At 39.4% G+C, this 23774-nt stretch overlaps 1 protein-coding gene across 3 annotated transcripts in view; it reads right to left on the bottom strand.

The window, feature by feature from the left end:
• The window catches only part of CTDSPL2 (CTD small phosphatase like 2), a 47170-nt gene extending 34002 nt beyond the window's left edge, over positions 1-13168 (bottom strand). For 2 of the 3 annotated variants that reach the window (XM_062584208.1, XM_062584211.1), the window contains exon 1: positions 12520-12549. The gene's annotated coding sequence lies outside the window, so the exon portion shown is untranslated. Of the gene's footprint in view, positions 1-12519; positions 12550-13119 lie in introns of those variants that run through there. The other variant, XM_062584209.1, reaches the window with a different exon arrangement.
• Positions 13169-23774: the final 10606 nt, after the last annotated feature.

Raw genomic sequence — 23774 nt, 5'->3', positions numbered from 1 at the left:
GCAGATAGTATGGACATGTCATCAATTCACATAAAGCCGTGAACTGTTATTCCTCTTAAACAAACACTACGAGTCATATTTCATCAGCACATTGCGTTACTGTGATGTGACCCAGATTTCATGTATTAAGAAGAATCCCATTCAAAAGATGCATTGATTGAGCTGGTTGAAGTTCATTTACGTGGTACTAGTGATGCTTTCAAGAAATGTTAGATCTTATGATACTGCACAAAGAAGCCTGAGTCACCATGGGAAACCCATGGAAAAACAAAGCGACAAGTCTGTCCCTGATGGGGCAAGAAAATATGTAACAAATAATAATATACCAGTCTGGCCTCAAAACACTCAAGGAAAATGACTTACAGTCTTTCATCCAGGCAGGTCTCAAAGCACTTTATAAACTTCAAGGAAATGCTTCCTTCACTTCTGTTAGTTCAGAGGTGTTGAGACCTCTCCCCCCTCAAAACCTCTTGGCCTTTCTTCAACCAACTAACACTCCTTTCCTAGAAAATTATAGCAATTATACTTTATTCCAGCTGATGTACTTCATTGTTTGCCACATACTATATTACTCTTGTCACATTTTTCAAACCTTCAAGAGCATTTTTCTGCAACCACTTCCTAGAGAGACAACTACTAACCAGGAAACTATGACTCAAAGAAATGTAGAAGTAGTGCCGGTACAGGTAAGAGCAAAATAAAAAGACAATGATTTATAAGAACAGCAAAACACATAGTATATGCTATCCACGTATTGTGTCTGGTTATGAAATCTGGATAAATCTACACCCTCCCTACAAATTTCATTTTAAAAAAGTCACCAATTGTAACTATCAAAATTGCAATGCAAACAGTACCACTAAATTTTCCTTATTTCACTGAAAGTCTTTTTTCTTCTTCCCCAACATCTTTCAGGCTACTCAGCCATTTCATTCTAAACAAACCACACCAGCCCGAGGTTTACTTTCCTTGTTTTAACCATGATTCCTCGGTGTGTCTGTCTTATGCTTATGCACTACAGTTCAACCCTTTCTGTGTTTAAGTATCTCCCTTGAAATAAATGTTTTCTAAAAGAGATTTTGCCAAAGAATGAAGAAGGCCTTTTATTATTGGCCAAAACACAAAATAGATTTTCTGTTACCTTATTTTTCTGCTCTAACAATCATATTTCTAGGCACCATTGCTTTGCTAGCAAGGCTTTGTTTTGATTATACTATATGCATTTGGAACTGAAAGTTTATTCCCTCCTGGCCAAGACATTTTTCCCTTTGTGACTGAGGGTACACACTTGTAATTGATTCATCCGTTGTAGTTTGGGTCACACTAATAACCAACAAAGGAAAGCTGAGATGTGGATTAGCTGTAGAACAACTAATTTCAAAACAAATCTCAAAATCTGTTACAGCAGAAAGAAAAAATGATACTATTTACAATCTCTTATGTTGCCAAGATAAGAATTTTACATTAGTCATCTTCAGATATTGTGGAGCTCACCAATAGCCAAAATGTTTTGAAATAAATGTTTGCAATGCTTGACTTTTAAATGAGTGGATTACAGATTCCACTAGAACTTGCTCTGTTCCTGTCGAGATCCTGGAACGGACCAGCTGTCTTTGGACACATTAGGCTCCCTAGACATTTAATCCATGCTGCTGGGCACACAGAGAGCCTATTTTTGGAAGTCATCTCCCTCTTGTTACAACCCCTGGTACAGACAGGTTGCTAAACACTTCCTGAACAGACCTTCAAGGATGTTGGGATACACTTTGACCTCAGAAAACTACTAACTGGTTATTTCTTTTATTGTACATAACTTTCTCTTGGGCTACAGAAGCCATGAAGTAACTTTGGTGTTTGTTATAAAAAGCTAGTAGTTTTTGCAATGTCTACATGGAGAAGGGAGTTGCATTTTGCTTAAATTCATCAAAAAAACTAATCTTGCTCTGCTTTAACTTAATCCTTCTGTGGAAACAGAAGCCACATATTCCACAGGACTTTGTCAGGTGTGTTATCTACCTTTTAAAAGGTAGATAAGATTTTTGGTTGCTCCCTTTGCCTTAACAATAACAGACTATTTTTAATGTGGGATAAAAACTCTTAAAATGAGAATATGATCCTTATTTCCCCAGAAAATATTTTTTCCCGGCAATTACATAACTTCATAATCTTTCAGAGTAATTTAAAATCATGCTCTCTACCTAGTAAGGGGCTATCATTACACTCATTTTGCACATGGCTTTCTTGGTAAAGGAAAAAAAATCATGACACCATTGTTAAAATTGGAAAAAATGTCATCACATCCTTTTTTTTTAAATCAGTTATTATCCATGTAAATTCAAAACTAAACATTCATCATTACATATGCAAGCTGATTTAAAGCTAACTTTTTCATAGTCCATTTTGGCCTGCTTCTTGATGGAAAAATCTCATCCTTATAAATTTCTGAGAGATTACTGTGAGATTAATTTCCTAATTTGTGCATGTGCATGCCCACATGTGCCCGTAGCTAAGTTAAAACTGATATGAAAACAAGAGCTAAAGTCCCAAGAGCTTCAGTAATCTTGGAGTGATATTATATTAATATATATAACTTTAAAATATTGAGAATTCATGACCTTGAATGTCATTCAGTTTCAAAAAATTAAGTGAAATCAGTTTCAGGTAACGTACCTATCTGATCTCATTGCAACAATACTATTTTACACATTTTATTTTCTTTGGTTAAATGTTTTCTTCCTATTTTGTCATGGGTGAAAATCCATGAGGAAAAAAAAAATCATTGGCTATTCAGAGGAAAATTGTATGAGGTACCTGAACAATACTGCAATAATACAATTACCACAAACACATTTCATCAGCGCCAATGTAGATTTTTGTAAGACAAAACTGATCTTCATATATTCTGTAATGTTTCTATCTTCTTTAATTCTACCCCAAATTTCACTTATTTCACAATTTAATTGCTTTCAGTTTTTTCCTACCCTATCTCCATCACTTTAACAAATAACCTTTTAATTTTAAATATGTGAAGTTCATTTAAAAAGTTTCCTGTTTATTCTAAACATACTTGCATACAACATATCGCTTCACACTCATTCACATCATGTAACTTTAGTTAGTAGCAAGGGCTACTAAACAATATGTTCCCTACAGTGTATCATGTATAAAAATGCAGGAAAGGTAGTGATGGTGGGGTTTGAGTAATTTGCTTTCTTTGGAAAATACATCAGGAAGGGGAAAAGCAAAGGTTCTTTGAAGTCTTACAAGACCTTTCAAGTGAAAATGTGACATCATCATCAAGCAGAAACCAAGAATTGAGCAAATGAAGGTGAAAGGGTGCCAAATTGTTTAAAATGTTGGGTTTTGTTAATCTTTGTAATTAACTTAAACACTAAGGAAATGCTTGAAAGAAAGTCGTCTTCGTGCTTTCTATGAATGTGACAGCACACACATGTCACCAGAAGCACTGAAGAAACAATGTAGCAAAATCATGGAAGACCGCTCTTGATATTTGAAAATGTTTTAATGTAAATAGAAGGCACACTTTCTCTTCTAATTTCCACACCTCCTCCTCTACATCCCTCCCACTTCAGTGAATACTTTTTCAGCGTTCATTATGACTAAAGGAAAAACAAGGAGGACAAGCCGTAGTTCAGTGATATGTTTTCTCCAGCTACTCACTCCGGCTGTTCATTCCCCCACGGGTTCTGCCTGAAGCTGGAAGGCGCTAGTTTTTGCCAGTGTTAGTTTTCACTAGCAGCCGGCATGAGCAGCACTGGTCTCCTCATCTCCCCACTGCTCACCCTCAGCACACAGGTCACTGCTCCAACAGGCTGTGGCTCCATGGCAGTTTAAGCCAGTCTAATTACTGCCGTACTCCTGCACCCTCCCCAAGGTAGCTTGGGCTGCCAGATAACTCTCCATTTAGCTATGTTTTTAGGCTAGCTTAGTAAACCAAAATGTTTCAGCACAGAATCGTATGAACAAAGGGTGGGATAGAGACAACCAGCTTGCGGCAAGGGAAAGGACTGGGGTCTCTGTAGCAGTAAACCAGTAAGTCCAAGGTACTGGGTTAAAGCACTGCATCATGATCGCCTGTGTTGAGCTATATAACCTAACACAACTGTTTAACTGTCAGCAATCTCTCCGGTACAGTTAGGCACAGCCTTCTCCCAGACAGGGCTCAGGAACAGCTCAAGGGAGGTCATGGACAAGCGCTGCTCCCAGCAGACGGGACAGAGGAGATGACCCTGATCTGGAGGAAGAACACTGAACTGTCTGGATGCAACCTGTGTCATGTCACCTGCTCTCAGGACCAGAAAACAAGTCCTGGCCTGGTTCATTTACTGGTGTAACCACAGTTAGCGGGGCCACAGCAGCTCCGAGACCATCCCAGGCTGCAGTGGAACCAGGCTTGGCTGCTCCAATACCAACTGAGAGGCTGCTCTGTCAGCATGATCACTGAAACAACTCAGGTTTGGAATTGTCTTCCGCCCCCCCCCCCCCCCCCATAAGTTATTTTTACCAAGATCATTTGGTCACTAATTTTCAAGGCAACATTATTTTATGCCCTGTATTTCATTCACTCATTGTACTCTTTGTAGAGTAAGTATTAGTCACTTAGCACAAACATCGGTAAGCTTTTTCAAATACAGTTGTTGATTTTTTAAAATAGCCTGGTTTCTAGAGACAGTAAAGCTTATACAATTGCACTGTCCACAAGCCTGTCTGTCGGTCTTCCCTCGGTAGCTGTGGATCCCACTGACCAATATCAATCAAATCTGAGAGAGGGAGAGAAGTCTCAAAGATACAAAGTTCCTATGAGTTTTCTGAAAATCAGAAGCTATGTAGCTATGACAGACACTTTCAGCATCCCCAGTGAGTGAGAGACAGCCACCATCCAAGTCTGTACACCATATCCATTCAGGTTGCACACACATACTCTCCATCTTGCCTCCTTTCCTAACCCACCTCTGAAAACAACATTCAACTTAATTGCAGAGATATGGCAGTGAGCAAGCAACCATGCATTCTGCTTCTAGTCAGCCAGCAAGCGAAACTGCAGCAGGCACTACTGCACACCAGGAGGTAGAGCAAACAGGAGGTACCGTGACTGGAGGTGGGGGGCCTTGGAATACTGTGGGTGGAGAGTCTGGAGGTACTATCAGAGTCAGAGAGGGCTGAGGGCACCAAAGGATACAAACCTAAGGAAAAACAGACATTTTGTTGTTCAAGAAACAACAGATGACCACCTTGTTAAGAAGAATCCTCATTTGTGATACTTACAACATGGCAATAAAATAACTCTGAGCTTGGGAAAAAAAAAAAGTGAAGCCCATATAACTGGTTAACATCTTTGTCCACGAACACAACAGTGGGTCACTCTTTTAGAATAATGTTTAAAAGCTTTCACTTTAAAATGAAAAAGATGAAAATTAAAAATATTCTCTCCTCATCCTTATTAGTCTTTCATACTAAAAATCAGAACCTAGCTTTTTAACCTCTATTTGAGCACAGAGGATAAATAAAGTCCAGCCAAATTAGTTTAAAAGAAGAGAGCTACATTATGGAATTCAAATTAAAGCTGAAAAAAGCATCCCTTTACATATTCAGAAAATTCTGTATAGGTTTTACTTGATTTGTTTCTGTCGTTTGATGCCTGACTGAAGGCTCTAACCCTCCTCCTTTCACAGCCTTTTTACACAGATTTATCCCTTCCCTTCCCAGCTGCCCTGTGCTTCACACGCCTTTCACAGGGAGATTAACAAAAGTTTTGCAAGTAGCATGGCATTTTCTGCCTTCTCATAAGGCAAAATCTAAAGATGCATCTACATCAGTTTTTGAGCCTGGATCTGGTTTGAGCTTTTGAAGCAAATCTTCTGATTATCCCCATTTATTGTGCTCCAGGTATGCTCAGACACTGGATGCCTCTGGAAGAAACTAAACTGGAAGATATACTTCAACTACTAACAGACACAGAACCAGACTGAATTAAAAACTTTGGAAATGCAAACAGTGCACATGTGAAATCCTCAGTACCAACTGATTCGTTCTGTAAGTCTGCTCCTACTGCTCCACACTAATTATAATACAGATGTAACTCAACAACACTCTGAAAAGCTGGTATAACACCAGATCAGGATAGTTACTTTGGTCTAAAAATAAAACCATCAAACAAAAAGAAGCTCTTTACTCTGCTAATTCTGACAAGATATCAGCTGTCCATAAATGAAAGCACAGAGCCTTTCAAATTGCCAATAACAATACGTAAGAGTGCATGAACAATCATACACTATTCTCTGTACCTGAAATAAAAGAAGAGGAACAGAAAATACATTAAGAGGAGAAAGAATGAAGAGCAGTCCTCATGCAATAACTTTTTAACTTTGAAAGCATGGACCACTGATGATAAAAGTTTATTTCCTAATCTTAAACTCTCTTATGGTATGGAACTCTGTTATGTTCATTGATTCAAGACACTTTTGTATTGACATCTAATCTCTGAGGTTGAACATTAGCAAACATTTTCCAGATAGATAATAAACCAATCCACTATCAAAAAAAGAATTATCTCTGAAGAACTTCAACAGCATAATCAAGTATGATACTGCTTCCCCTGAAACCATACCTGCGCCACACCAAACCAAACCATACCATATTCAGTTTCTCCAATACGGCTCTCAGATACTACTTCTTAGGAGTACTACTAAGCTTTCCAGTCCCTAAGCAATACAAAACTCAGGAGCTCTAACTCCAGTAATTAGAGTTGCTTCAGAATATCACTTTGGCGATATTCAAGTCTTCAGAAACTTCTTCCAAATCTATACTTTTAAGAATGTAAATAAAGAGTATCAAGATTCCATTGATTTTATTGTTTACTTATTTTAATATTCATTGGTCCTGTTTTGATAAGCAAAACGAGCAAGCTCTTCCAATCACATTTAAATTGATTTAACTACAATTGCTCACTATCAACAGGAGTTTAAGAAGGTGTCAAATAAATCGAGCTAGGTAATTTAATCAATGTGATATATCTAAATCCAGTGTACACAAAGACTGTAAGTACCTTTGACATTCTTATAGATATTTCTTCTATTTATAAATCATCTCCTTAGCTTCCTATATATTGCTTTCAGAAGAACAACCTTAAAATTGCAGGTAATATTATCCTTTTGTTCCACAAACACAGAAACAGTATAACTGTGACTCACATTACTACTACTCATAACTAGCCTTCACTAATTCTCTTTACTTATTTCTTATTTTCTACCAGAAGGTCTTAACATTTCTAAGACATATATATTTATGTATAAAATATGCACTTCACTGCAGTATAAGCAATGTATTACAGTTAGCCGTGTTTTTAAAAGAAACTAAGCTTAAGCCTACCTATAGCATTTATCTCCCTCCCAGGTGATGGATATGAATCAGGTGACCAAACATCACAGCCCCAAATCATTATTTCATATAAAAGGAAGTCTGCTTTAGCTAAATGAGCTCCCCCAGGATAGTAAAGTGAGAGAAATTCCCAGGAAGGGAAGGAAAGAAAAGCAACTGAGGTAGCCTTATCCAACGTGAAAGGATACTTAAAAGGGTATTGGAAAATATAAAGAATACAAAGGAGAATACAGAAGCTAGTTCTGTTAACCCAAGTTAGCCCAATCTCTCCTGGAGTAGTGAATGCTTCAAAAATACCAGCTGTGAGAGGTAAGCTACAGAAGAACAAACCCAGAGGAAAACTACAATGGATGAGGCAAAATTCTACCATGTCAGGTAAGAAATAAATATATTTGTATTAGACTCTGTTCTAGCACCTTCAGCCCTGTATCTTAAGTAACAAATGCTGAGTACAGTTGAAGCTCTATCTAGATTAATGAAATCTATTAGTTTAGACTGTCTAAACCAGAAGTTTTGTCAGTACAACACTGTTAGAAACACAAAGTGGGAGATGAGGTGTTCTTTCTTCCCCCCTACTCAAATATAGCTACAGAAAGAAGCCTCCTAGTTTGTACATACTAGGACACAAAATAATGTGTATGTACAAATACAACTTGTGCTGGAAAAAAGGACTCCCTCTGTGACAAGAGGCTCTACCACTAACTAGGCTGGTATAACTGTGCCAGTAAAGTCCTTGTGGTATAGTCTAATCCTTAGACTGAGTTACTTGCCTTCCTCTAATTAATACCTCTTGAAATACAGGAGGAATCAGACCAATCATACTTTAGAATAGCCTAAAGTAAACTGAGTTATGTCCTGACTGAATCAGTACAGCTAAAACTAAATTGCTTAGAACACCTGCTCTGATTAAACTGAGTTTTTATTAATTTATAAACTTAAATTAGCTAATCCTAAACTGAACCTAAATAAGGCTAAGTTCCCCTTCTTTCGCATGGGCCTTCAAGGATGCTAACATGCCCTACAGTACCACCTTCTGAGCCTTCACTCTGCTGATAATGGTGTTCCTCTTATGTTACCACTTTGTGTGTGTGTATAAAACGAAAAACTTCTTATAGGTTTGTTTACTCCAAATGTTCTGAAATTTTGTAACTCTTTTGTTACTTACATTTGGTATGTTGATAATAGACAATACAACAGATCTTTAGTAGTGTATTTAGTAAGCATATGTAGCACATCTCCCAGATACTGGGAAGTTACCAGCTCTATTTAGTGAAACCTATCTTCATGGTAATATTATATTGAAAGCTACAATAATATAACAAGTACAAATTTAAAACTACGAAGTGCTTTATGCCCTATAACTTGTGTAATCTTAATTTGATTCTTCCCCAGCAAAAATCCTTTCTGGATTTAAATGTGAGTTAGGGCTGTTAGGAGTAATCTGTTTCTACTGTCTTTTACATGCAACTATGTCCCTTAATTGATAGAAGATACTCATCAGGTCTAATGTAATAGATAGGTGGCTTCCTAAATGTTGGCTACAGAGCTGTTTTTAGCTAGATGCATGCAACTCTCATCGAGGCTAGACTGTCATAAAACCTTCCCCATAGGAAGCTATATTCTTTTTGCTGCAATATAGCAGGTATTGGTGCAGCTGCATTTAACAGTGCTTCCCACAGCCTTCTCCATAGAACTCAGTAAAATAATAAATGCTATCAGGTAGTGAAACCGAGGCAATAAAGGACATAGCTCAGATGATACATATGACAGCATGGGGCAGAGAGGGGGCTTCCTGTGCTGGTTCATTATTTTGTATACCAGACCATCCTGACAAAAGTATTTTCCTTAGGTCACTGGGTTAATCAACAAAAACATATTTATTTGCCATGTATAAGAGGATCTTACTCAAAGTAATCATTGAAACTGACCTTACTGGAAAGTGAGCTACTTCTTTTTTTTCTTAAAAAAGAAAAAGAGGGGGAGAGAGAATCTGCTACCCAACTTCTAAAACCACTTGCTTTTTGGTACATTTTTTGTACTTAAGTGTTACTGAAAATGTCTTTGTCTATGAAAGCAAAATATTTATTTTTTTAACTAAATAATGGCCACTTAGGCAATTTGGCATGTAAACATGTCAGATTGGATTGCTTGTGAGAAGAAACTTGCATATGTTGAGGTAGTTGAAAATAAACCAAAGCGATACACTACACAACACAACTGACATTACACTTCAGCAAATTAACCTATGTTTAAAGCACTCTACAAGGCCTGACACTGTCAAAATCTGAATGAGATTGCTACTCTTAACAAGCTTGTAAGGAGCTTACTGTTTCTCTACAGCATCATAGCAGCATGATTCAATATATTGTACTCTAAAATTATATTTCATTATGATTTGATAAATCAACTGTGCAATTATATGATGCATATTTGCATTTTCTGGAGACTTCATTGGGATGTATACACAAGAAACAAAATTTTCCTATACAATAGATGAAAAACAATCTTCCATTTAAGAATCCTGGTACCAACACCTTAGTGGTAATGTAAGCTGTTAGCAAATAAAATGAATTTCATTCAGACTTAGTCCTCTACTTTCTGAGCTAGTAAGAGTAAGAACTATCATATCTCGTCTATTCAGAGTAATGAATGAATCAGAAAGGCATTTCTTTGGGAGGAATTCTCCTGAGGAAATATGGAATGAGGATGCAATCACAAATGGGGAGTGCAGGTGTGTGCAGGGGGTGGGGAAATTGGTTGTCTTTAAGTCTGGGAGAGACTCACATCAGTGAAGTCCAAAAACTATAATGCATAGCAATTGGCTTCCCTAGGGAGAACAAACTGAAAGTACGTGGATAGGGAAGATCTTATACAGCCCTCTGAATAGGGAAGACCTGCAAGCTCATAAACTGGAAAAGGCAACTTTAGAGATTTACAACTACACTGACTTTAACTACTAACTTGACATCATTGTGAAGATGTGCTGGAACTTCCAGTCATCCAAAGAGCCAGAAGACTCGAGCTTCTGTCAGAATATATATGTCTAGAAATGCACAGTAATTTTAACTTTACCAAATTTCATTTCTACTTGATGCAGTCTGCTTTTTTTCTTGAAAGTTCTTGTTGAAACAGTTCAGTTTGACTTCTCGTGTTGGTTCCTAACTTTGAGTAGTTGCACACACTTCTGTGCAAGCTTACACCACTTACACCTATGAAAGTCTCTTCCATATGAATGAAATATTTGCATAGAAAACTGTCAGAGAAAACGAATTTTTAAGTCTTTGGCAATAATAGTTTTGTTGGTGTCAGCCTTAGTAGCATGAGAAGCAATCAAAGAAAAATAAATGACGATGCAATATGGAAAAAAACTTTGGTAGATGGAGACTAAGTTTCCTTTTGAATTTGGTATATTGAGTACTCAAGAATGCTATTCAGCCTGCAATAGTATCATGTCAATGTGCTGGAGAATCAACACAGTGAGAAGAAGCTATCAACACTCAGAAGTATGAAGATAAAGCTACCTTTTTAATTATGAAAATGAATATACAACTACAACATTTTTGGAATGCTTACATATTGAAAAAATGATCCAACCACCAACACCATTAAATGTGGGACAGAATGACAAGCGACTTTTCCTTAATGAAACAACTTTCTTGGATGAAACAGGAATGTCAGCTTCAGTGTGTATTCCATTGACTGGAACAGGATCAAGCTCCACACAATGTTTTCAGGGAAAAAGTGGAGGATGTTTTATGGAATTTAAGTCTGGATTTGGCTTCTATCCTAGAACATATATCTTGTTACGAAAACTGCTGAAGCACTTTCAAGTGGGCAAGCCACAAGTGTCCTTGTAGCTACCTCTTCTGCTGGAAGCCATAGAGCAAAGACTTTTAAAGTAGCTGGGGTGGGGGGGGGGGGGAAAGCAAGGGTGGGGAAATAATCTTGGAAGTCTATCTGTTATAGAGAACTGTTCACTTGTGCCTACAGCATGAAGTAGTTACAACTTGCTTTTTGTTATTGTCACAGATCCAATGTGTTACTCTGGCTAAATCATAATCTCTTCCTGCCTCAGTTCATCCATGTGTAAACCTGGTTTGCTAACTCTTACCTTAATGTGTCACGAGGCTTAATTAATAACACTTAGGTCTTTTAAGCCCTCTGCAAACATTAACTACTTCTTGTAACAACTCTCCAAGGTATTATTATCCCCATTTTACTGATGGAGAAATGGCAAAAGTGGCTATGACTTGCCCAAGGCAACAGAGTAAGAGTTACACGTGGAGAGCCTCTTCATGGACAGTAACAACTTTTATCAAGGAAGGCATGGTCAACGAACACAATCTCAGAACTACTCTTAAAAGTGAACCACAAGCAACTAGAGGACTAGGAGAAACCCCTCCAAGAAAACGTAGGCTTGCGGACCAGCACAAGTGCTACAATCACCTTCACAGGGGAAAATATTCCAGGCAGGTCTCGACTCACCACAGCAGTTAGGAAGAAACAGCAAGACCTGCTCCTGGCTGTTACAAAACCGAGCAACAGGCTTGTGCGCGCTCCTCAGCACCGTAACGCGAGCGGGTGATCAATGTGGCATGCAACAAGCTGCTGCCGTGTGCCGCCCTCCCAAATACTGACAGGAAAAGGGGGGGATAAAACCAGCAGCTTTAGCGGGGGGCTCCGCGGCGGGTGAGGGGCAAAGTTGGCGTCGCCGCCGCCTCCCGGCCGCGGCGGTGCCCCCGGGCCCGTCCCGAGGCCCGCGGCGATGCGGCCGGCGGAGCTACGCCCCCCGCGGCCGCCGGGCCGGGGCGAGGGGCCCGCGGCGGCCGCCCCCCTCCCTCCCTCCCCCGCAGGCCTCGGCCTAGCGCGGGGGTGTGAGCGCGGGGTGACAGCCGCGCCGCCCGCCTCCGCCGGGGGCAGCGGGCCCGCCCCGGCCAGCGCTGCGCCCCCGCTCCGGCCGCGGCGGGGCGGCCTCCGCCGCCGGCCAAGAGCCCCGCGGCAGGGCGGGGGCTGCCCGCGCCGCGCCGCGCCGCGCCGCGCCGCGCCAGCCGCCCCTCGCCGCTCCCCACCTGATCCCCGGCTGGGACCCCGCGCTGGCCGAGCCGCCGCCGCCTCCGTTACCTGCGGGCGCGCGGTGCCGAGCAGGCGGGCCCCGGGGTCCGGCGGCAGCGCCGGGCCGCGCCGCGCCGCGCCGCGCCGGGGCGGGCGCCGCTGTGTTTACACCGCCGCCGGGGCTCGGCGCTCCGCAGCCGCTCAGCAGCCAGTCGCCATTTCCCGCCTACCGACCTGCTACACCGCACGGAGGGACCCGGATGGGGAGAGGGGCCGCCGCGCAGGCGCAGCGCGGCCGGGGGAGGGGGGCCGCGGGCCGGCGGCGCCGGGGCAGGCCGGGAAGGGGGGAAGCGGGGCCTCGCGCGGGCAGCGGCGCCGCGGGCCGCGAGGCAGCGCGGGGGCCGCGAGGCGAGGCCGGGGGCCGGGGCGCCTCCGCCGCCGCGTGAGGTGAGGCGAGGCGAGGCGAGGCGAGGGGGCCGCGCCGCGCCGCGGGCTGAGGCGAGGGGAGGCGGCGGCGGCGGCGGCGGCGCGGCCCCGCGCTCCTCGGGGAGGGGAGGGGAGAGGAGAGGAGGGAGCGGGGCCCGGCGGGGCCCGGCCGCGCCGCGCCGCGGGCCGCCCTGGCGCGGGGCCTGAGCCGTCGCCCCGCGCTCGGTTCCTTTCGCTTTTTACCTTCTTCTCCGCGGCGCGAGGCCGCGGTAGTCGCGTGGGTTGCGTTGCTGTGTGGACACGCGTGTGGGTTCTAGCATAAAGTTTTATATCCTCTGTTTTTTCTTTCCTTTTTTCTCCTTCCAGGCAGCCTGTCGCAGCGCGAAGGGCTGGTCGGGTGCTGCGAGTGTCTGAGCGCCTTAGCGAAGCGGCTCGGACGTCTCCTGCCGTGGAGCGTGAGGGGACGCGTAGTGAGTTCAGGCGCGTCCTTACCTGCTGCTGCGCTTGTGTGTCTGTTTCTTTCTGTTCGTGATCCGTTCAGCCACTGATTTTTTTTTTTTAAAGACCTTATTTTCTGGGTTTAATGTGTTTTCTGACATTAAGACAACTTCTTGGTGTATTGCAGAAAATGGAATGTTTCTGTAAAAGTAGTTTTCATCTGCGTTATCTGCGTCTTAGCAGAAGTAGGGAGACGCTCACACAAGTATTGTGGTTTTTTTTTTTTTTTTTTTTTGTCTTCTAATGCTCTTCTTAGACTTCAAACCAGGATCCTATTAGAAAAGACCTAGCTCTCTAGTCAAATTATTTATTGATTTGTTAAACTGAACCATATTTGCTGCCATGATTTGTTTTAGAATTGTATCATAGGGCTCTAGCATTCTTTAAGAGAAGACATTGTAAAGTTAATTTTACCATAGTTTTTTAAGGGAAGAGGTTATAAAAAAGATAGTGGAAGCAGGTGGCCTGTTCTGAATGAATACTTTAGTGCACTAAAGTATTTCTGAACACACTAACTAAGCATAATTATTGAATATTTTTTGTATGATCAGCTATGGAAAAAAGTTAGCTTGGGCATGTTAAAACTTAATTAAGATTGTGTGTCAGTCTATTAAGAAGAACTAGTATGGCAAGATAACTTTGTGATGTCTCATAATACAAGCCTAAGAGGACATTCAGTGATACTTAAGAAGTGGGAATTTTAAAAAATGGTAGGTGCAAATACTTTTTCAAACAGTATGTAGTTAAAGTGAAACTAATTGCCAGAGGAAATCATTTGGGTTCAAAACCAAGATTCAAAGCAAGCAGATGTTTGTATGGATGCCAAAACTTTCTAGTGCTTTTATACAGAAAGCCAGAAACCATTTAGAAGAGAGATTAAAACATATGACTCAAGGTTCAAACTAGCATGGGTGGGAATGAGAATTGTGCTTTTCTAGACTACAGATTATTTAAATGTATCTTCTGCAGGAGTCTTGGGCCATCCTCAAATTACTGGTTCTGAGGATTTGGGGCCAGAAGGATTGTGAGCTTTGCCATGTCAGGTGGGAATAAATGTAAAGTCATACTGGTAATTGACAGTGCTGTGAAGGCAAAAGTTCAAGTGTCCATCTATTGTAACTGTTCCCTAGATTATGATTTTTACCAAGAAAACAATATTAGCTCTCTGTGTAAAATACAAAACCACTAAATACTAAAATGCTAAACCACTGCTGTGTCCGCCTGTGTATACATCAGGCGTTAGAAGCCTAGTGTGTGTACTAAGTTCACAGAAAAGGCCCATGTTTTGGCAGCAGCTGTGGGTGGTGGGTTTTGTTTGTTTGTTTTGTTTTTGTTTGGTTGTTTTTTTTTTTTTTTTGATGGTGGATTTCAGGGATTCCATCAGATTGACATATTCTGGATGCATGTTTATAGAGAAACTGAGGGAAAAAATGTACATTTGCCAGCAGTGTTGCATGTTCTTGAAATGGTATTCTCTGAATGATCATTTGAAAAGTCATTCTTCATATTTTATGATTTTACCCTAACTTTTTGCCTTTTTGAAGTCTGGTGATTCATTAGCTTTGCATTTATGTGCTCATTTAAAATGACTTGCTTTAGGGTGATTTCTCTATTCATTGTAGAGATTAAGTGTTGGCGAGTCCACCAGCTTCTCTTCATAAGCACTTTCAAATGTCTGCAGTTAGGGACTCATATTTTATTTCACAATTGAGTTTAACTTCCAGCTTATTGCATCTAATGCTTCTCAGCAAGAATCAAAAGTCACTCACTGCTAGAGTTCTTTATTGTGTGAGGACCTGTGTGCAGTGATCAGGTCACTTCCGATTTCCGTTTCATAAACTGAAGTTCTTGCATTCTTGAGTCTTGGCTGCTGGGCTTTGTTTTCTGGAGGAGAGGGTTTTATTCCCTGGATAACTTGCACATCCTTTCTTCATTTTTTCTTCAATATTTCAACATCCTTCTTCACTTGTTGATTCCAGCTGTTACCCCAAGCATGGCAATTTAATTTTATTTACTTTGCCAAAGGTAAAATTCTATGACATGACTATGAGAGAGCATTGTTGTGTTCTTATTTAGGTTTAAAATTTTCAAATTACCTATTTCCAGTATTTGTTGTTTCTCTTGTTTATCTGAAAGAAATAATTTGCTTATTAGGTAAATAGAGCTGTGCACTTGAGTTAAAAGAAAAGCAGCTATTGGGCTATGCTTGCTCCTTTGCACCTAGACGTCTGTGATTCAATCTGTCTGCCCAGAAACAGCTACAGACTCACTATTTTAATTGCTTGTGCTTCAGCTAACAGGAACTGGGATTGATATTATACTGTTATCTTCATACAGAAACAAAGGCAAGCACAAATTTAAATGAACTTACATGTACATCCGATCTAACACAGTGCATCTTTGAAGAATTTTAAATTTGAGCTTTTCTTGTGGCATATGAAATTTGAAGTGTTTTTTGTTTGTTTTCTTTTTTAAAGATATTTTTGAATGTAGGCAGAGATGTAAGTTCTTTTGTAGCTGTAAGATACTTGGGAAGGAGTGATCTTGCAGAGTGGAGGTTGAGGTCTGCATATACCACAAGTGGATACACATTTATATTTGTTCAGGTAAACCCACAAGAGTCTGAAATGAGAAGTAAATGGTTGTGTGTGCATGAAAGTCTTTGGAGTGCCTGATAGTAGCAGATAAAGACCTGGCTCCTCTTCCTTTTCTGGCATTGATTTCACCTTTGGCAAATCACAAATTGTGTTTGTGAATGGGCAGGGGAAGTTTAATGAAGCATTTTATTACAGTGTTCTCAAAAATCAGTTATTTATGCAGAGGGTCTATTGCATGTGTTAGTATTAAAATGAAGCAGAAGTGGATGATAACCTATGTAAAATGTAGTCAAGAATGCCCAGTGCATTGCCCAGGCCAATCATATGCTTTGAATCACTGAAAACATTTAATCTGCTACTGCTGTACACTGGCTTACAAGAGATCTCTTGTTCAGCAGACTTTGGTTTTTTTTCCCACTATTTATGGTTTTATGTTTTTTTTGTCTGTGTGAAAATGCAAGATGCTAAAATTAAATAAAGCATATACCATTAATTATTTAGTACTTATTTACATCTTCTAAGTTCTCTCTTCAGTGTTCAGAAAATATTTAAACAGAATTCTTTTTGAAGCAATTAAAATTCTGAAAAATTTCATTGCTTTCATTTGTTTTGTATATAGCTAGTTCTTACTTTTCAGTAAGATACTGTCATCAATTTGTTTGGTTTTTTTTTCCCAACATTTAAACTGTAATAGGTTCTTGAGAAAGTGTTAGTTTTTGTGGATTCCACATAACTTCGAGAAAGCTTTGGCAAAGCCAATCTGTTGAGAATCTATACAATTGAGTAGTTGGGAGTAACAGGAAAGAACTGAGTTGTTGCTTTAACTGTTCCTTGTAAGTGCTTGTATTTCTTCTAATTTTAGCAGAAATCATCCTTCATTCTTGACAGCAAGGTCTTCAGCTTACTGTTGTTTTCCTTCTGCATGTTACAGAGGTACCTGGAATTTTGTAGTCATGGTTCTGATGAGATATTTCCCAGTAAGCAGGGTAAGCACCCCTCAATTTCTTGCGTATTAGATTTTATCATCTTCAGATGAAAATTTAGTCTCCTTCCCTCCATTTTTGGGGGGAAGTAAGAGGCAAGGAAAGTAAAGTAAGAAGAAAGGAGGAAAATAAGTGGTGTAGAGAACATTCATAAATGAATTTTTTAATTTTTTTCCCTCAACAAACTAAGTTTCTACAAGCTTCAAATTTCATATATGTCTCTGAAGTACTCATATTTTAAACTGAAACAAAGATTTATTCTCTGATTTCTAACAACCTAATTGATTTGAGCTGTCTGTAATGGAATAACAGTTGCATAAGCTTTGGAAGTTCATATCCCATTTGTATGCTAATGTCCCTTCAAGTCAGATTTTTCTTCAGGGCTGGGTATAAAAACAAAGTACTGCAATCACTCACTGATCAAAAATGACTTAATATGTATTTTCTCGGTTTAACCTTGGGCAAATATTTTTGGCATCACAACAGATTCATTTGCATTGACTTGTGAATGCTTTTAAAGTACAGCCTTTAATTAATTAGATTTTTAATTTTGGTTATTTATGCAGAGCTTATAAGTATTTTGTTTGTTTGTAATTTTGCATTTGAAATCTTGAGGAAATGGGACAATTGCAAATATTTTCTTGGTCTGTGATAGGATATTAGCTCTAGGTGTTTGAGAAACCCAGTATTTTCTTATATTTCCTCTCACAGTTATACCTTAATTAGTTCATCTCTCTACTCTGCTTTGAAGCTGTAAAGTGCTATTATTCTTTAATTAAAAAATTGTTAGAGATCACCATATTGGTAGAAATCACATATTTAAATGGATGCAGATAATTTGTAATACATTTAAAACCACTCTTTCAATAAATCTCCTGCCATAATTTGTATTGTGCTTTTAATTACTCCGTTATTCTATGTAATGGCAAAATCTGTGGTTTGTATCTTGTCCCTAAAGAATGAAGACATTCAAATGTCTGCTATTTGGCCCAGCTGTCATTATACCTTTACACCAAGTACTATGTACAACAGTTGTTGGCTTTATTTAACCTGTGCTGGTGTTCGAGTTTAAATAAGTTTTGGAAACTTTAAGATCATAGAACCATAGAATCAGTAAGGTTGGAAGGGACCTCTGGAGATCATCTAGTCCAACCTCCCCCGCTCAGCAGGGTCACGTAGAACATGTTAGACAGGGTTGCATCCAGGCGGCCTTGAAGATCTCCAGAGAAGGAGACTCAGCCACCTCTCTGGGCAACCTATGCCAGTGCTCCGTTACTCCCACAGTGAAGAAATTCCCCCCCACGTTGAGGTGGAACTTCTTGTGCTTCAATTTCTGCCCATTGCGTCTTGTCCTGTCACACGGGACAACTGAAAAGGGTTTGTCCCCGTCCCCTCGACACCCTCCCTTCAGGTACTTTTACATATTGATAAGATCCCCCTTCAGTCTTCTTTTCCCCAGGCTAAAGAGGTCCAGCTCTCGCAGCCGTTCCTCATAGGGCAAAGACGATAAAAGTATTCTAGGCACTTTTGACTAGTGTCAAAAACTAAGTGTTTTACCAGCCAAAAACTTCCTACTTCACATCAGAGCAACTTCAGACAAGACAGAAATGCAGTAGTTGGTTGTTCCATTCACACTCTCTCTGATCTGGCAGTCACACTGGTAGTTGCTGTACTTGGCTTTTGAAATCAGAAGAGAGGAAAGTAGAAAAGGATTCAAGTTTGTAGAAGACTTCCAAATATGTGTACATGTTCTGAACATACATATTTCTTGTTCCTCTGTTTTTGAAGGATAGAAATTTTGTTTGCTGGATGCCCTTACTAAGAGTATCATAAACTGAGCCCAACAAAATGATCTTATTACAGTAAGATCTTAGTGTGTTAATCATTTCCTTTACCTGCTTTATCTCACCTAACTTTAGGCACTTAGCCTAGATACCTAAATCAAGAGCTCGCTCACTAGTCCATGGAAGTCAGGAGAAAGAGTTAAATCTTTGTTTAGAAGAGTTTGTTCTTTTCTATAACTGTAAAATGAAACCCAGAAATATTAGACTTTTACAAACTATCTTAAGTGCCTAAATTTGAGTAGTATGAATTCATGCCTTTGTAACAGAAACTGGCTTAGTGCTGCTAACAGTGTGTGTGCACGTGTGTGTGTGAATGTGTGTCAGTGTCTGTCTTCTGTTCTGCAAGTAACTATGTTTCCATTTCATTAAAAATTTCCATTTGATTTTGAACAGTGGACTGAAAAATTAAAGATAGGGAATGAAAGTCTTTTGGTTATCCCTTAAACTTTTGCAATATTGTGATCCATTATGAAGTTATTTGTACAATTCAGTTATGTGTAGTCATTGCTACAGCAATGGTGATTCAGATGTGGTTGGAGCTACTTATAATAGTATCCTTATGTTTTAAAAGTGCATTTTAAAAAAATAAGACATCCAAAATGTGATTCTCTCTTAATGGCAAGCATCCTTCCTGTGTAATTAATCACAGCTCTAAATGGCAGTAGATTTAACATTTTTTAAGAAAATGTTTGATAGACACAGCCCAAGATAACTTGTCCTCTTGTCCAGTTTGCTAAGTTTTCTATGAAGATTTATCATTATCAGATCAAATTTTACATGTTCTTGAATAATCAGTCACTTAGCCTTATGTACAGTACTATGTTTACAGATGACATACCAGAAAGTAAGAGATAATGCAGGGCTTACAGAGCGAGAAACACATGACCTTTCTGTTATACTTAATGTTAACAGTGCTAGTTCTTAGTACTTAAGTTGTGTAGAAAATGATAGTTCTGATATGCTGTTTAAGGTTTTCATAAAACACGTATTTTTGTATCTTTTCACAAACCTTTGTTAATGTTATACCAAGAAAGATTTTCAAGCTTTAGGTTTTTAAAAGCTATTTCAATTTTTATCCTTAAGTTTCCTAGTTTAGTTGAAGACAGTTGTATCAGATGAGCACAAAAAAGAGGGAGCACTTAATTCTGCTGTTAGGAGCCCTAGCTTACATCATGGGGTGCTTTTGGTGTTCTTTTGACATACTGTCCTCTAGCAGGGGCAAAAGCTAATTTAAAAGGTAGCTGATGAAGAATGGAAGCAGAGAGAACAAACCGAAGTTTATGATAAACAGCAAAGGTACCTTTTTACTCAAGAGGTAGTGTTTTCTTCAATCTTGTAAAGATAAAATGCTCTTCCCTTCTCAGAATATGTGCTGTCTCTAAGAGACTGAAACTGTTGGCCACCAGTGTTTCACAAGTTAATGTAAGTAAAACAACAAGATACAGATTGAAGCAAAACGTGTATTTATGAAAAGCTATGAAAAAGATCAGTTGGTTGTATTAGCTGCTTTTTCAAGGGATTACTCCCTAAATATGTTGTCATATTTTAATTTGAGCCTTAGTACAAGAATATGATGAGCTGAGTACTGCTTTAGCTATTTCGATATATTGTCTAAACACAAAAGTCTGGACTTGCTTAACTTGTATTTTTTTATTTCTATCAGAACATATAGAAGACCTAAGCGGGGACATCCCTTAAAGATGCTATGTTTGATTTTTTTTTTCTTGTAAACTGGTTTGCAAGATGTGAGAGCCAGTTTTATTTTGAAGTCTGGCTGGTGGTTTCAGGCAAGCGGATGTTAAGTAGCTCTATCTCTCTGAAATATGTCAACCTTTTGTATGCTGCTATTTCCATGGAAACTGGTATTGGCTTAGCAGAAATGGCATAGGGATTTCAAAAATATGTTTTAAAAAATAAAATCAAAATAATTAGTCATTCATATTTTTACTTCTGAATACTGATATTGGTCACACTGAAAAAGAACCCATTTATGAGTATATTAGGTGTAGTCATGGGAATTGGCAGGTCAGTGATTAATATTTTTTAATTAATGTTTTTTAAAAAGTGAGCTAGTGTTTCATAGAACTTCATTAGGAAAACATACATTTATTTTTTTTTCAAGCACATTGACTTCTGAATAGTTGAAGGCAGTCACATTTTCATCACTTCTTGAGACCTTCCCCTTCCTCAAAAAAGGTGAAATATGCATTGAATGAGAACTAGAAATAAGTTTAAGCTACTTCGCAAACTTAACACAAATCATTTTTTTTAACATAAAGTGGCTCAGGAAACACTTAAAAGTGATCACATGTGAGTTTGGAATGTTTAGTAGCATGTAGAAAAGAAGCAGGCCCCTGTTTCTTCGGGCTAGTTTGATTGCCTTCGGCGACAATTGCTTTAAAATAGCCTGCTTACAGCCAAGATAGTTACCCCAGTTCAGCATTGCTATGGCACTAAAAAATAGGCTTTAACTAGTAGGATTTGTTGCTTCCCAGACTATTGCCCAAAGGATAAATCTCATACATAACATTAATTTGAGGACAGGGAGTTCCAGGAGTTCCTGAAAAACGAGGATGCCTCTAATTGTAGCCTTGCATCTTCAACTTTGTTATTTAGAAATTCAAATTTATTTTCTAACTCAAGTAGAGATTAGATCGTGCTTTTTTTCAATATAAATAAAATATCCTAAGTCCCTCTATATGACTAGTTTCCAGCTGGTAAAGATCTATGCTCAAAGTGAGGCACAGAGTGGGAGAGGATGAGCTGCATGCATGAAGCAATTGAAGAGAAAGCATGGTTCAAGGAAATGGTAAGAAAAGCCACCAACACAGAATTGTGGAGCTGTGCTGTAAGTCTAGGCTGTGAGGGAGGTACCTAGGATTAGCATAGTCCAGAAGAGACGTGGACGTTGCATGAGGAGGAGGGCAATAAAGCAAAGCTGCAGCTCTGGAAGAGAAATGGGAGTGAGAAGGCAAGGGGCTAACAAATACCGTGAGGAAACAGTAGCAGCAGCATGTGTAGGTGAAGGAGGAGACAGCTTAGCAAAACAGCTGTATTGAAGCCACCTACTGGGGTGGGGGAGAAGCCAGGAACATTGCTCTAAAAAAGCGCTGTCAGTCTTCTAAAAGAACACAGACCTTTTTTTTTTTTTCCTTCACTAAAGTGGAATTTGTTTGACAGAACAATTCTCTTTAGAAATAAAATTCTTTAAACATTGGGTCACTAAATAACGAAGGGTAAAGTGCTTAGTGACCTAAATTGGATTCCATAAAAGGATACCCACTAAGGGTATCTGTGTACAGGATAGTACACAGTAGGCTATGCGAAATGTTGTTTGTATATGGGCTACACTAAATATTTTCCCAAAATACAGAGGAAGAACAAGTCTACAGTTCATGCATATAGCTTCCTAAGTCTCCTAATGCTTTTTAAATAGGAAAAGAGAATTAGTAGTGTTTGCCTATTCTCAAAACTGACTGAATGTTATCAGTGCACCAACCAAACCAGAAATGAAATTTCCTTCTAAATAGGAGACTCTGCTGTCCTTCCTAGCACGACATCATCTTCCACCTTCTGTGTCTAAGGATTTCTTGGTTGATTATGAAAAATAAAGCTGTGAATATCAATTTCTCTCAGAACATAAGAACACAAGAATAAGTAGACTGGGTCAGACCAAGGGGCTTGTCTAGGCTCATTTTGCTCCTTTTCTCTCTCTTTACTGTCTTCAAATAGTATGAAGAATGCAGCTGCTTTTTTTTCTTCCCCTATCTAATCAATTTTAGCTAATGTGGTTGCAGACTTAGCAATGTTTGCCAGGAAAGAAAAACGCGGAGTACTTCTATGTTTCAGCTATGGGAGTACCTGTATGCCAAGAAATCTTGTCTGTTGCAGACATACCATTGGTGCCACCTTCTAAGCACTGTTCAAACTACTTGAATGTTACTTTAACTCTACAGTTTTTATCATTAGCTTTCCCTGGTCTCTTTCAGACTGCCTTATGGCGAAAGTGAGAGTATTGCAATTAAAGGTATTGGTGGGTTTAGCAAGGCATTGAGAGATAGGATGCGTATTGTCTTCGTTTCTACTATTGTTAGGCCTAAAGAATCTTAATGTGAGGCTATTTCTAAATATAAAACAAGAGATAGCCTGCAGCACAGGAAAAAAAGGAAACGTTCTGTGCATTAGGAAATTGATTATGTATACGTTTTTATATATGATTATGTATATAATTATATAAGTGCATGTGTGTATATTAAATACAGTTCTGTGTATGAGTATTAAATCCAAGTATTTCCCAACATCAGTTATCTAATGACTTTGTTACTCTCCAAAGATGCCAGATAAGATAATCTGTTTACTTTTGCATATAAAATGGAATTACAGGGAAAATCAGAAACAGGAAAAAACATATTAAAGGAGCTGTTGCATATCACAACCAAGGTGGTAAATATGCTAAAATGATTCCTGAGCATTAATAGAATATTCTGCTCTTTATATAGATATGGGGTTTTGGCTGGTTTCTTTAGAAAGCATCATACTTAGGTGAAATCAAAGAAATATGGAGTGCTTCAATATTCTAGAAAGTAACAAGCTAGAATAAAATTCTGATTACAAAGTTCCACACCAAATTACTGGGAAAGGAGAATAGTGCTAGTATAAAAGTCAGTGTGACCACACAACTGCTGAAAAGTAGTTAAGGTGTAAACATCAGCACCTTCTTAATGTACTTTCTTCATGATAAACCAAGCTAATTTATTACTTCATAACAAAAAGTTGCTGACTTGAGTGCAAGAGTGTGTATGTGACAGTTACTAAAAGATGGCACATCTGCTTGTAAACTTACCCTTATGCACCCTCACAGTAACTTGTTTGTATGCTGACCAACAGCCATGCAGGCTACAAGGGGTGGAAAGTAGCAGGTCTAGCACAGCCACCGCAAAAATGACAACTTGCCTGTGACTGGCCACAGCAGCCTG

This window comes from Rhea pennata, chromosome 10 (assembly GCF_028389875.1).
Source record: "Rhea pennata isolate bPtePen1 chromosome 10, bPtePen1.pri, whole genome shotgun sequence".
Lineage (NCBI taxonomy): Eukaryota > Metazoa > Chordata > Aves > Rheiformes > Rheidae > Rhea > Rhea pennata.
Note: the sequence above shows the minus strand (reverse complement) of the source record. Positions and strands in the feature narration are given on the sequence as shown.